This window comes from Adiantum capillus-veneris, chromosome 3 (genome assembly GCF_014529385.1).
Source record: "Adiantum capillus-veneris isolate H3 chromosome 3, ASM1452938v2, whole genome shotgun sequence".
NCBI lineage: Eukaryota > Viridiplantae > Streptophyta > Polypodiopsida > Polypodiales > Pteridaceae > Adiantum > Adiantum capillus-veneris.
Genome location: NC_140933.1, coordinates 56464833 through 56478457, shown reverse-complemented (window position 1 = coordinate 56478457; position 13625 = coordinate 56464833). Strand labels below are relative to the sequence as shown.

Sequence of the window (13625 nt, the reverse complement as noted above, 5' to 3'; positions counted from 1 at the left end):
TGCTCCCGGCTCCTCTCCTTCACAAATACGTCTTTTGTATTTTTGGAACAATGCCTTTGCTTTGTCTTTGATCTCTAGCTTCAGATGCTTATTGATGGTTATCTTATGAGCCAACATTGAACTCTTCAACTTCTTGATCATCTAGGAGTAAGCAATTCGGGCCTCCTCCCTTTTATTTAGCCATGGATTCGGCTTCTTTCTCAGTTTGAATACCAGTCACATAATTATTGAAGGGATTATCTAGCTCCACTAAACCATTTTAAACCTTTGCTTCTTCGATTGTTGGGTTCCCTTCCTCAGAATTCACTTGACTGTTGTCCCCTACTGGTCTGAAATCCATTTTGTCTAGTGTTGGCTGTTCTGGTGACCGTCCATCCAACTAAACCGATCTCTCTCCAAAATTCAGCTCCATGAATTGGTATGGGTGTTGTTTCCTTTGTCTCTTTGTGTGTTCCTTGTCCATTAGCATAGCACTCAAGTCTATCTACAAAGGTGGAAAGATGTTCGTTTATGCAAGCATATTTTCCATCTTCTTTGTCCCATACTTCTTGCGTAACTCTTTAGGTCTCAAATCCTTCTTCCAACACCTGGTGTTGTCAATTTTTATCTAAATTCTCTTACCGGCTCCTGGAATTGTTAGTGTTTGATTAGCGTAGACATGTATTGCACTAGCAATCCTAAGCCATGGTCAACCTAAGAGCATCCCATATTCTCCTTGAACATCCAGTACCAAGAAGCTGGTTTTGAACTTTTCCATGCCCACCCTGATTTACATGTTTTAAAATAACCTAGTGGCCTGAACCACCCTGTGGTTAGTCATCCTGACCCTGAATGGTATTAGTTTTAAGTCCATGATCCCCAATTTTTGCCTTATATGTTCTCCCAGAATATTAACACCAGCTCCCCCATCCAGTATAACCACTAAAAATGGTTTGTATTTCTTTCTCAATTTATAGTCCACACCTGGATTACCAAAACCTCATCATCTTGGATGACTGCTAGGTCCACTACTTTGGTTTCATCCTCAGGTTTTCTCTTCTATCAAATGAACTTTGTAACTTTTGGTAGTGTGTGTTTGATATCATCCATCTTGACTGTCAACTCTGAATGCATTCACAGACCTTCACATAGATTGCATCTTGTTCATTCCCATAACTAAATTCTGAACTGGAAGATTTCTCTTCATGACTATCTTCACATTTGTAATTGGTTTCTCTTGACTGGTTGTTGGCTGAATCTGAGATGGATCCCTTGATTGGTCCTTCATCAGACCAATGAATCTAGCCTCGGTCAAGTCTAATCTTGTCGTACCTCATTTACCAGACCCTCTACAGTAGCAATCATGGACTCATTTGGTCTAGATGATGTCTTCTTACTCTAATGTTGCTGGCCTTATGAAGACTGGGGCAATAGCTTTTGAATTGTGTGAGCTTCAGAACATTTTGACTGTTCTAGCAATTTATTGGATAGATTCTTAGTGATCTTGGCTGCAAGCTCATAATGTTCCTGTCATTCATCCACTACCTTTTCCTTGCCCTTTGCCTTCCAAACTGCCCTCTGCTCTACACCCACTTCCTGGTTTTAGCTGTCTATTTTCTCTCATTCTCATTTGGGATCACCTTAATAATCACCCCCTTGATTCTGGTCACTACCATGACTAGCATTGAACTGGTTCATTTTGGTCAAGTGCTTCTGGTTTTGGAGCTTCTGGGCACTAAACTGCGAAGTGTCCATACTTCTCACACATGTAGCGGTTTAGGCTATGCTTTGCAAAAGCCCCTCTACCTATGTCCCTCCCAGTGTCCCCTTGGTACCTGCCCCTGCCAGTACTAGTACCTCTAGTACTTCTGATGGCTTCATTATCCTTAACCCACTAAGCCCATCAGCCTTGATTGCTTCAGGATTTGTCAGTGTAATCATTGACAGATCCTTTCCCTTCTTAAAATGGTGGATTTTGATGCCGCAAATGTTCCATACATGGATCAAGAATGGCTAAGTTTTGAGCAAATTAATGTTGTTTTAGCCGTCGGGGGGGTCACTTAATAATTATGTGACTTTCATAGAAGGGATACCATAAATTGAAATTGAAAAAAAAAACTATAGATTGAATTAAAAAAGAGTATATTTTACTTGTCAAAAAATCACAGCTGAGGGGTTTTAGAAATAGTCTTTCAACACATGTGATATACACATTTTATACATAGTGAGCTCCCGAGTTTTAACCTTGATCATAAGTTGTCATATCAACCCAGGTTTGTAGATCCATAACGTATCAAAAACATAATGAGTTTATTTTTATTTCATTTTTAGAATTACTACTCTATACAGAGTTCTCTCTTTGGTTTCTAGAGGAGACACGCCATTTCCATGCAACAGCCAAAGGGTTTTTGATGTATAAGTTTAAGAGAAAACTCAATGAATTGAAGTAGGTACCAAGGGAATGGTATTCTAACTTTGATGGTTTTATAATGTTGTAGGGTTATAGGTGAAGATAAACTGATAATTTTTTATTTCCTACATCCAAAGAAATCTCAAGATCATAGAATCCAAACCTTTACGTTGATTATATATTCATTGTTGCTAGGAGGATCAGTCTTGAGGTAGATGTAGTGAAGGCAATACTACATGAGAGCTTTTACATAAAGGATATTTGAGAAAAAAAATATTCACATTATGCAAGACAGGTTGACAAGGTTTATTTGCATTTGCAATAGGATTTGTTGTATTTATCAAAAATCTAGACAAGAGGTCATTGAAACACAGTGAAAGATATGAGAATGTACAAAAGGGTTGTATATTTTCTTTAGAGGCAAGCATATATGTTGTTGAAAACAAAAACTGATGTTGATTATGAAGGTTGTTTTGGAAAGAAATGTGTGCATCAAATGTTTGTATATATTAAATAGTGTGGTGCAGTTTCATGATTGTCTTGCTTGCAAGATTGTACGTCACTCAAGGGCAAGTGATATTCCTTATTTGATCTAGTGGGAGGTTTGGATATCGATGTAGAAGTTCAAAGACAAAGAACATTGATGTAAGTTATCACTTTATTCATGAGGTGCTTGTGGATAGGTCCACATAATCAAAGCTCAAGATTCAATGATGATGTTCTTGCAAATCTACTAACCAAAGCTCTATCCTTTTATGATAAGCGAATCTACAAACCTCAGATGTATGTCGATACGTTGCTTACAGCCACATTGGTCGTCGATAGTCTATTGGAGATAAAAGTTATTGTCTTACCATTTTATTCTATATACAATAATGATACTATAGTGGTTATAGGAAGCTCCACCATACCTATGTGTATTCTCTCTCTCTGTCTCTCTCTCTCTCTCTCTCTCTCTCTCTCTCTCTCTCTCTCTCTCTCTCTCTCTCTCCCCTAACAAGTCTTGAGTTCAACTCTCCTCGTCGGGATCTCTCTCTCTCTCTCTCTCTCTCTCTCTCTCTCTCTCTCCCCTAACAAGTCTTGAGTTCAACTCTCCTCGTCGGGATAGATCTTTAAGGTCTCTTGGGATAGTTTCCTACGACGTTAAAATTCTCTTCTTCTTCTTCTTCTTCTTCTTCTTCTCTCTCTCTCTCTCTCTCTCTCTCTCTCTCTCTCTCTCTCACTCAAACACACATACACACACACCATTGCCATCAACATGTTGACGACAATAGCAAGTTGTATTTGAATTTTGTGGGGTCCAAAAATAACTACCCGAAATAAGAAAAAAAATTACAAGCCCTTCCAAGTCTTCAATGCAAGTGCACTTGCCCCATTATCTTGGCCTAGATAATTCATAAATTTGACTTAGGAACTCTACCATGATGATGTTTACATCCATGCTTCCAAGGACTTACTGTCTAATGAAAATAAAAGCATTAGAGCTCAAAGGACTCTCGTAAAAGTAAGATCTCTTCACGTAAAAATATGGATTCTAGAGTATGATATTTTCTTAGTCCTCAACGATTACCTCAAAGACAAGAATCAGACATATTAGCTATACCATTACGCTTAAGGAGGTTGTCTCCTTAGACCTACTAAATTATTTTGTTTCCTGCTGAATAGCATGTATTTAACAATTTTAACTTAGTGTCACTAGTGCTAAATACTCTCTCTCTCTCTCTCTCTCTCTCTCTCTCTCTCTCTCACACACACACACACACACACACACATTTTTAGCCATGACTTAGACCTACACACTTTCCTCTTCTAACCACAATGTGGGCTCTCCATTGCAACTCTCATCACCACAATTTTGGAGCATAGAGAGTCATTCATCAGCTAGACACATACTACATCACATGTAACTTTGGTCCCATAGGTCATATTTGACCTCCGAAGACGATAATAAAATCAATCTCTCTCTCTCTCACACACACACACACAATATGTTCTTGACATTGGATACTAATTATGAAGGTTACTACAGTGATAATATAATTACACGTCGAGAGGGATGAGACAAGCCAGCAATGCCTTGAAGAAAGCAACAAAGCTTGCAGCAGCCGACGTGCTTTCGGGCTCTTCAGGGATAGGAGATAGCCGCTGCATTTCAGGCTTTGCTTCTTCATAAATATAGTCGACGGCAGGTTGCAGAGAAAAGTAATCGTAGGGATAACCCTGCTGCAGGAGCTCCCGCATCATCCAAGACTCCGGCGGGCCGTATAGGAGGGATGCCATGGCGAGAGAGAGAGAGAGAGAGAGAGAGAGAGAGAGAGAACCTCAGAAATGAGCGCGCGCCTTCCTCTTCTCTCTTATCAGTATCTTGCTCGCGAGAAAATAAAGCCTTGGCATGGATTCTCTGCTAGATTAGCTTGCCTTCTTGGTCTTGATCCATTGTGCTCTTGTAGGGGCGGACCTCTTTTGATGAATCATCCTCAAAAGCGACCTCTTCTTGAACAAGAAAACGGCCCCACTTTGTGTGTGTGTGTGTGTGTGTGTGTGTGTGTGTGAGAGAGAGAGAGAGAGAGAGAGAGAGAGAGAGAGAGAGAGAGAGAGAGAGTGAGTGTGTGTGTGAGAGTGTGTGTGTGTGTGTGTAGGTGTGCCCAATTCTGAATATTCATCCACAAGTTAAGCTGGAAGAAATCAAGAAGGTTTAACCTTAGAAGTAGCAAGTCTCTAAGAGGAAAATAAATTAAGCAGTGGTGGACGGGTTACTTGGAAATCGAGTCAACATACAAGCAAAAACCTAAGAGATATCAATGATCCCGCCATCAAGGTCATGGGATAGAGGATCTTGGCCTTTCATTTGTTATTCTTTATTTTGCAAAATTGGGGCTTCAGAGCCCTAGGATGCATGACACAACAACATGCGAAATCATTGCCGCCTTGTCCAATGATTGCATGGTAGGTCAACGGCGAGAACTTTAACTAGCATGCTACGCCTCAGCACACACAATTTATGGGGGTGCATGCAATCATTGTGTAACAATTCAAAAGTCGAAATATCACCTTACCTACACTTAATCTCATTGTGGCCTGAAGCATTATTGTCACTTGCCATATGGTGCATGCTTATTGTCCCCCCTCCCCGCTCTTAATGGTCACTTGGTGACCGTTCCCTGCAATGCCTCTCGGCCACCACTCATCACCTCAAGGTCACACGCATTACAAGGAATGTTCACCAAGTGACCATTCCATGCGCCTTTTTCCTCTCCCTCTTCTCCTTTGGTCACTATGCCCACACTTTTTCATGCCTCCCAACGCTAGTTGCCATCCCTCTGCATGCTCCCCTTGCATGCGTCAAACCCAAGCTTCTCTTGCAGATAGATCTATATCTGGATCACGCAGGTAGTTCAACTCCCAATTTTAAGCTCTCTTAGAGCTCCAACGAAGGATTTTCTACGTTTTAGCATGCTTTTGCTTCTCTCCTCGTCAAAGAGGAGCCTCCAACATCTGGCAATACTCTCCATAGAAAAAAACGTGGAAATGAGTTGTTGTCGACAAGGAAGTAGAGTCTGGATACATCAACTATGGATGGCAATTTCACAAAGGATGTTGTGGTGATGACTATGATGCACATGCCAGAGAAAGGTGGTTACAGAAGGTTGCATGAGCTACTTGACAATGGCTTCTGCCACAACAGACAATTAATGTGCTCTCTCTCTCTCTCTCTCTCTCTCTCTCTCTCTCTCTCCCCCCGCTAGAGCTCTACGGACCGTCACAAGAACCTCGTATGCTCAAAAGTTACATAGCCCTTTTGAAAACTATAACACTTGGATGAATATTCATTGAAAATAAAAATAGTTTTTTAAAAGTAGAGCCAATAGGTGATAACGATTTAAAAATTTTGAAATTGCGATGAGGTGTGAGAGAAGAGAGGGGACAAGCCAAGTGGAGGCCATGCCATTTAGGTGCTCTCTCTCTCTCTCTCTCCACTCTTTGTCAAAGGAAATGGGTAGTAGGACACTTGAGGAAGCTCTTATAGTCTTGATATACATGTGCGATAGAGAATCACCAAAGTAGGAGAGTGGGAGTAGCAAGAAGGGGGGGGGGGCTCTAAGCAGCAACAACACCATTTAGGGAGTTGGAGGAGGTAAATGTAGACATGGTGAGGAGTGGGAAAGCGGGAAGAGGAGAGGGGAGGAGGCGATAATTCCCATGTAGAGATAAGCGGACCAAGGGGGGTGTAATTCCCAAGTATAGATTTTATTTAAAATGTAGAAAACACTGGGAATGTGAATTATCCAAAAGAGTGGCCTTGAAAAATTGTTCGTTGTTTTGGCCTACAGAAGGCCATAAGGGAAGGTTGAGAAAAAGTGCAAGTTTTGAATCGTTGATGCAGAGCTGTTGACGGTGGACACGTGTCCTCTTTGGTTGAAAACAAAAGTCTTGTAAACATTATATCTTCCTTTTATATTGTAAATGGGTCTTTCTATCATTGTAACTTGCCCTCTTCAATTAAGTCTCCCTTGACTTTGTTTTTCTTTTGTCTTTGTTTACTTTGTGAATGGTTCCCTTCATTTAAGGACATAATGCCTTTTCAAATGTTTGGTTAGTAAAATGTACTTTTTGGCCTCCGGAAGGCCAAAGGAGGGTGGGTGGAAAAATCGTGCAATTATTGGGTCGTCGATGTAGAGGCACTGGATTGAGGATACTTATGCTCTTCAATTGAAGGTGGGGTCTTGATATTGTAAGGTCTTTTTTAATAGTGTGGTGTGTGGGTCTCTATGTTAAAGGTGGGCAGTGAAGGCAAGCAATGAAGGTATGCTCATGGCATCTATAGCAAGAACGTATGCACGATAGCTCCGGTGTTGTGTGTGTGTGCTAGAGTACCCGCCTACGAATCATAGGCCCTGTAGTCAACATGACTGCCCCTGCGAGACAAGACAAGTTGCATGATTTTCCTCCTTCCATGACCCTCGGATTGAGTGTGTGCATGCATACTTTGTGTGTGTGTGTGTGTGTGTGTGTGTGTGTGTGTGTGTGAGAGAGAGAGAGAGAGAGAGAGAAAGAGAGAGAGAGAGAGAGAGAGAGAGAGAGAGATCCGCCTTCAAAGTTGAGCCATTTTGACAACAAAGTGTTATTGCACCGTCATTGATGCTCCTAGTCATCATGATTTTATGATCATAGGAACCTCACAGGTAATTGGGTTACCGTTTGCAAAGATATGTTTTTAACCTTTGTAGATTTGGGTCTTAGACTAGATTTTTTATCAATGAGCAAGTAGATTGTGTTGGTTTTATTATTGATTCCACCACGGGAGGTTTTGAGGTTGGTATCTCAAAAGATGGGCAAACTCATGAGCATGCTTTACTATCTTTTACACTTGGTGTGAAGCAGATGATTTGTTCTTGTAATAAGGTAAATGATTTGCAGCCTAATTAGTGCAGATCTACCACTAGCATTGCGCTACGTTTATTTTTTTGGCAGAGTTTAACAAGATTGTGGTTTGCAGATGAATGCCACCACACCTAAGTATTATAAGGCCCGGTATGATGAAATCATGAAGAAGGTATCTCCTTATCTGTAGAAGGTGGGATACAACCCTGACAAAATCCCATTTGTGCCCATCTCTGAGTTTGAAGGTGACAATATGATTGAGCGTTCTAGAAACTTGGATTGGTACAAGGGCCCCACTTTGCTGGAGGCTCTTGATATGACCTTGAAACCTAAGAGGCCCTCTGCAAGCCTCTTCGACCGCCCCTCCAAGATGTTTACAAGATTGGTGGTATTGGAACTGTACACGTTGGTCGGGTTGAGACTGGTATCATCAAGCTTAAAATGGTTGTTACCTTCACTCCAACTAGCCTCACCACTGAAGTGAATTCTGTAGAAATGCATCGTGAAGCCCTTCTTGAGGCTCTACTTGGTGATAATGTTGGTTTCAATGTCAAGAATGTTGTAGTCAAGGATCTCAAACGTGGCTATGTGGCTTCCAACTCCAAGAATGACCCTACCAGAGAAGCTGCCAGTTTTACCTCAGGTTATTATTATGAACCACCCCAGACAAATTGCCATACATCTCACACTACTGTGAAGTTTGTTGAGATAGATTGATAGGCGCTCAAGAAAGGAGCTTGAGAAGGAGCCGAAGTTTTTGAAGAATGGTGATGCTGGTTTTGTGAAGATGGTTCCCACTAAGCCAATGGTTGTGGAGACCTTTTCTGAGTACCCTCCTCTTGGAAGCTTAGTTGTTCTTGATATGAGGCAAACTATTATTGGTGGAGTTATCTAGGCTGTTGAGAAGAAGGATGCCTTAGGTGCAAATGGTTACTAAGGCTGTTGCCAAGAAGAAATGAATCACGGTGTGATTTGCTACCTTGATGGAGGTGGAGTTTAGGTTTCTGATTAGTTTAGTACACGTCCAAATTGTTCATATGCTATTTTCTAGGTTTCTTCAAACTTGGGTTTTAGATAGGCGTTGCCAGGATTTGTAGGTTGGTCTTTATGGATATGTAGGGGTTTGTATTTTGGATTATCAATGAGGCTTTTTTTTGTTTTACCTTCATGTTTTGATATATATGTGGCGTATAAACTCTTTTGCTTACATTGGTAGCTAGGCAACAAAGTGAAGCCTCCTTGTTTATGAAGTGGTAACACCTAATAATAGCCTCTTTAAAGAATCTCCCTAGGATCCAATGTCAATCCTGGCCTGAAGCACCAAAAGCAACAGATATCAATGTTTCATGTTTGTTATCATTGTTAGGTTGACTCTTCCAACCGATCTCTTCTACAGGTTACGATACTCTGTCAAGGAGTTACTTCAAGGAGCAATAGTGCTAGTGAGAAGCTGTTATGTCATTATTAATGTTAGTTGATGAGCATCATCTGTCCTGTCCTGAAAAGCAGGTTTGTAAATTTTTATCTTTGCCACATTTGTATTGTTCATTCTAGTGTTTTACTCATGATTTGATTAACTTATTATTAGATTATATTACTAATCCAGTCTTTAAACCATGGTTTAAAATGAACTCCATGATCATGAAGTATTTTGAGGTTGTAAATCTACCAGCTGAACAGCATAGAATAAATTGCATGTATCCTTGTTGGAGGTAAGGAGAACATATTTGAGGTAGGTAGCGATGCAATGAAGGATAGGATGCACTACTTTCATGCTCTTTCACCCTTCTGGCAATCTGCAGCTTGTCGAACACCCCTTGTTGCATTCTAGTTTTTTTTATTGTGCAAACTGTGTGATTTGTTTCAATGTGAAAATGAAAGCTTTTGCGTAGTCCCTTGTGATTACGCTTCATGTCAATGTATCTCACCAGCTTAGGCCTGTGTCGCACATGGGTGACTGGCAGTCCTAAAAAGAACCTGTTGGAGTGCCTATGGTGTCACATGTGGGTTGACATATTTTGCCTATATAAATTTTTTGAAGATTTGAGCACAATGGTTGGTATTGGCATGCTCACTTGAGTGTAATGCACTCAGTTCAAACATAATTAGTATGCTTTTGTCTTCATTTGTTGCTTGTTGAGGTAAGATGAGGGGGTTTAGCCCTATGTGTTGATCGTGTGATGGACATGCATGGCAGACTAGCCAATCTCTTTTTGCCATCTTACATGCACGCGTCTAGGTGGACATGTGTGCCCAAGGCCTTGGCTTGATGAGGTTCTTAGTTTGATGATGTTCTTTGTTTTACGAGGCCCTTGTAATGGTGTTATCAGTGGTGTGGTTAACAAGACATTGTTGAATTTATATTACTTCTAGTGTACCACTCTGCCCCATTCACCCATGTAGATGTGCAAGCAATGCCCGTACCTCAGCTGCCATAGAGAGATCATGATATGGTCTCAATATTCCACTTATTCACTTACTGGCCACTCAACCCCATAGTCAGAACAAATGGCGGTGATTCCATCTTCTTGCCTTGCAACTGCCCCATGATTCTTAACATACTTGCATTCTCTTCAAAATTTATTCTATGGGGCATCCAACCTCCACAATCTACACTTGTGGGGGTGGGTCCCACCCCCGAGAGAGATAGAGAGAGAACTCAAGCCACATTAACAAAAATAGCCATGAAGATTAAACGCTACCATAAACTGCTTTGTGCCTATTGTCAACCTTCAACTGGCGGGCTCACAATTAAACGTCATCGATAATGCCTTCTTGAACATGTTAATATGATTACATACCCCCACCAACATCTCAATTTTCAAAGACTAACTTTTACTAAGCATACCAGTTCCTCCGTTATGCCACTTCCAATCAATGTGTTCATATTTGACGTGCAATATCTACCGTCAATAGTGTGTGGATGTAGAGGAAATTCTTATCATTTACACTCCCTCTCCACCATCAAGGTCATGGGGAGGGGGGGGAGCTCTTTGAGTCATCCATCTCCTCGCACTTTTGCACCGGAATCCATGCTGACAATCGACAGATCAATGATCAATGCAAGGTGCATGGGCGGACACAGAGAGAGAGAGAGAGAGAGAGAGAGAGAGAGAGAGAGAGAGAGAGAGAGAGAGAGAGAGAGAGAGAGAGAGAGAGAGAGATGTAACGGCTATTAACAAAATAAAGAGTGGGTATCATGACCTCTGAAAAGTGGGTAGGTCGGAGGAAACTGAGAATAAGAGGAAGTGGGATAGAGAGGAGGATGATGCCAGTTGGTAGTCGGTATCCTTTTCTCCTTAATAGAGTAAATAGATTAGATATAGACTTAGTTGGTAGTCAATATCCTTTTCTCCTTAATAGAGTAAATAGATTAGATATGGACTTTCCAATATTGATAAAATTGTAAAGTAACATGTAAAATTGGGAAATTCATATACTCCTCATATATACTATTATACATGTCAAAAGCAACACATGATAAGGAGAATATTGTAAAAAGAACATTTCCATTAATTAGTGTTATTTTTATGAAATCTTATTGGTATTAATTTAGATTTTTGCACAATATACTTAGACCCATCATTCCTTAGAAATTTTTCTACAATTTTGTGATCAATGTCATTTGACCATACTTTAAGGTTGTTTATATGTCGATATTAGCTTTAAAATTTCTGCCTATATTGAAATCATCACATCGATATGTTTACATAGTTTACTACAACAAATATCTAAAAAAGAAACAAACTACAAGTTGGACCAAATTTTGTTAATAAGTAACTTCTCCACCATGACTACCACTCAAGCAAATTTGAACTATTTAGTCTCCTTTTTTCATTTATCTATTATTCCTTTAATCATACACCATCTCTACAACCCTTTTAAAATTTTTGTTGTAGTTTCTAGTGCACAAAAAGCTTGGGGCTGCTACAAATAAGGTAATGCATATGTTGGGATGTACGTAAGCCTCCTCCAGAGAGCATGGTCATTAATGTAGGGACAAGGCTAAAAGTGATCCCTCTTAGATTTTGTACATTTTTTGGAGCATGTTTTAAATGCAATGGATTCGGCCACTTTGCTAGAGACTACCATTTGAATGGTGCTAGTGAAACAGTAGGCAGTAAGGTAGAGAGGATCAAGCAATTGCACCCAAAGAACCAATAGACTCCAACATCGAAGTTGATGCTACAAAGCAAGGAGAAGGTGGGAGGAGGAGCACTCAAAATGAAGGGCAATCTGGTAAGTTAAGCAATCATGTGGACACCCCTCAGAACCACTCTTCAACTAAAATGAGTACTAATGTTAGTAGCAGTCAAGCCATGCCAAGAGCGAAATTTTTTGCATTCCATGTGATCAAATCACCCATGAAGCAGCACTCAAAATGAAGGGCAATCTGGTAAGTTAAGCAATCATGTGGACACCCCTCAGAACCACTCTTCAACTAAAATGAGTACTAATGTTAGTAGCAGTCAAGCCATGCCAAGAGCGGAATTTTTTGCATTCCATGTGATCAAATCACCCATGAAGCCTCGTCAAAAAATTGGCTTGCCCCCATCTCTTAGGATGATGGACGAGCACAGGCAACGTCTCTGTGATCAAGTGCAAGTGAGTAAAAACATCGGCACGGAGTAGCTTCAATCACAGAAGAACCCTCAAGATAATCAAAAATCCCTTATGAATCTGGACAACTTCTTTGACGTGCTTCAAGCCAGGAAGCCGGAGAGCCTTTTTACCTCGGAGCTATCCGCTTCCAAGCTTACATTGGTAGAGGAGGAAAACGAAAGAGAGTCAACAAAGGATGGTACTCCAGGCATTGAGGAGTTTGTCCCACTATCCCCATGATGGATGACCTACTTATTTAGTCCTGGATGTGAAGGGCATAAAGTTTTTTAAAAAGCACTCTTTTCTAGGAAGAGGTCAAAAAAGCAGCTACAAATTGTTGGCTAATTTTGGAACACCATCTTGACTTTTCTTGTTGTAGGAAGCAACAATAGGGGATAAGGTGGTGTACTATCGTGAAGGCGCTCTTGGGTTTAGTGGGTGTAAATCCCATGGGAACTGCATAAAATAATCCTCCTCCCTACCTCCCTATTTATAGCCCCTTAGCCTCCCTGCCCACTAGTCCCAAGTCCTTGACCCCCCAAGGTTGCCCTTGGCATGAAATTACTCGCCCCTTGGAGAAGTGTTTTCATCCTCAAAAACAAAAATGGGAAACTTCTTCTTAAGAACACTAATGTTTTCCCAAGTGGCACCTTCTTCAGTCGATCTTTCCACTTGACTAAAGTTTGACAACGTACATGATGATTCGTACACGAATCATGATAGTCTAAGATTCATTCAAGTTCATGCGGTTGGGTAGGAGGTTCAAGAAAATCAACCAAAATTTGATGTTCAATGACATTATCATCCCCATGCAAGCATTTACGTAAACGATTTACATGAAATTTTGGATGAATATGAGAGTGTGGTGGTAGTGAGAGTTTGTAGGCTCGATCACCAACTCGTTTGAGTATTTTGAAAGGCCCACAGTACCTCCGAGATAATTTAGGTGTTGGCCCAGTCTTCAAACTTTGGATGAATATGAGAGTGTGGTGGTAGTGAGAGTTTGTAGGCTCAATCACCAACTCGTTTGAGTATTTTGAAAGGCCCACAGTACCTCCGAGATAATTTAGGTGTTGGCTTTGACACATGCAAATATACATCGTCCCCTTTCGTGAAGGTAACTTGACGACGTTTCTCATCAGCATACTTCTTATAGCGATCATGCACTTGTCGAACATTTTGACAAGCCACTTTCAACATATCCATATTGTCTTGGATAAAATCCTTAACCTGTTGGAGTTTTTCAGTTGCC

At 40.7% G+C, this 13625-nt stretch overlaps 1 pseudogene across 1 annotated transcript; it reads left to right on the top strand.

The window, feature by feature from the left end:
- The first annotated feature begins 5507 nt into the window (after nucleotides 1-5507).
- Nucleotides 5508-8917, top strand: LOC147460962 (elongation factor 1-alpha pseudogene; annotated as a pseudogene). Its single transcript, XR_015186417.1, has 2 exons — nucleotides 5508-6083; nucleotides 7887-8917. The product of XR_015186417.1 is annotated as an elongation factor 1-alpha pseudogene (transcript).
- The last annotated feature ends 4708 nt before the right edge of the window (nucleotides 8918-13625 follow it).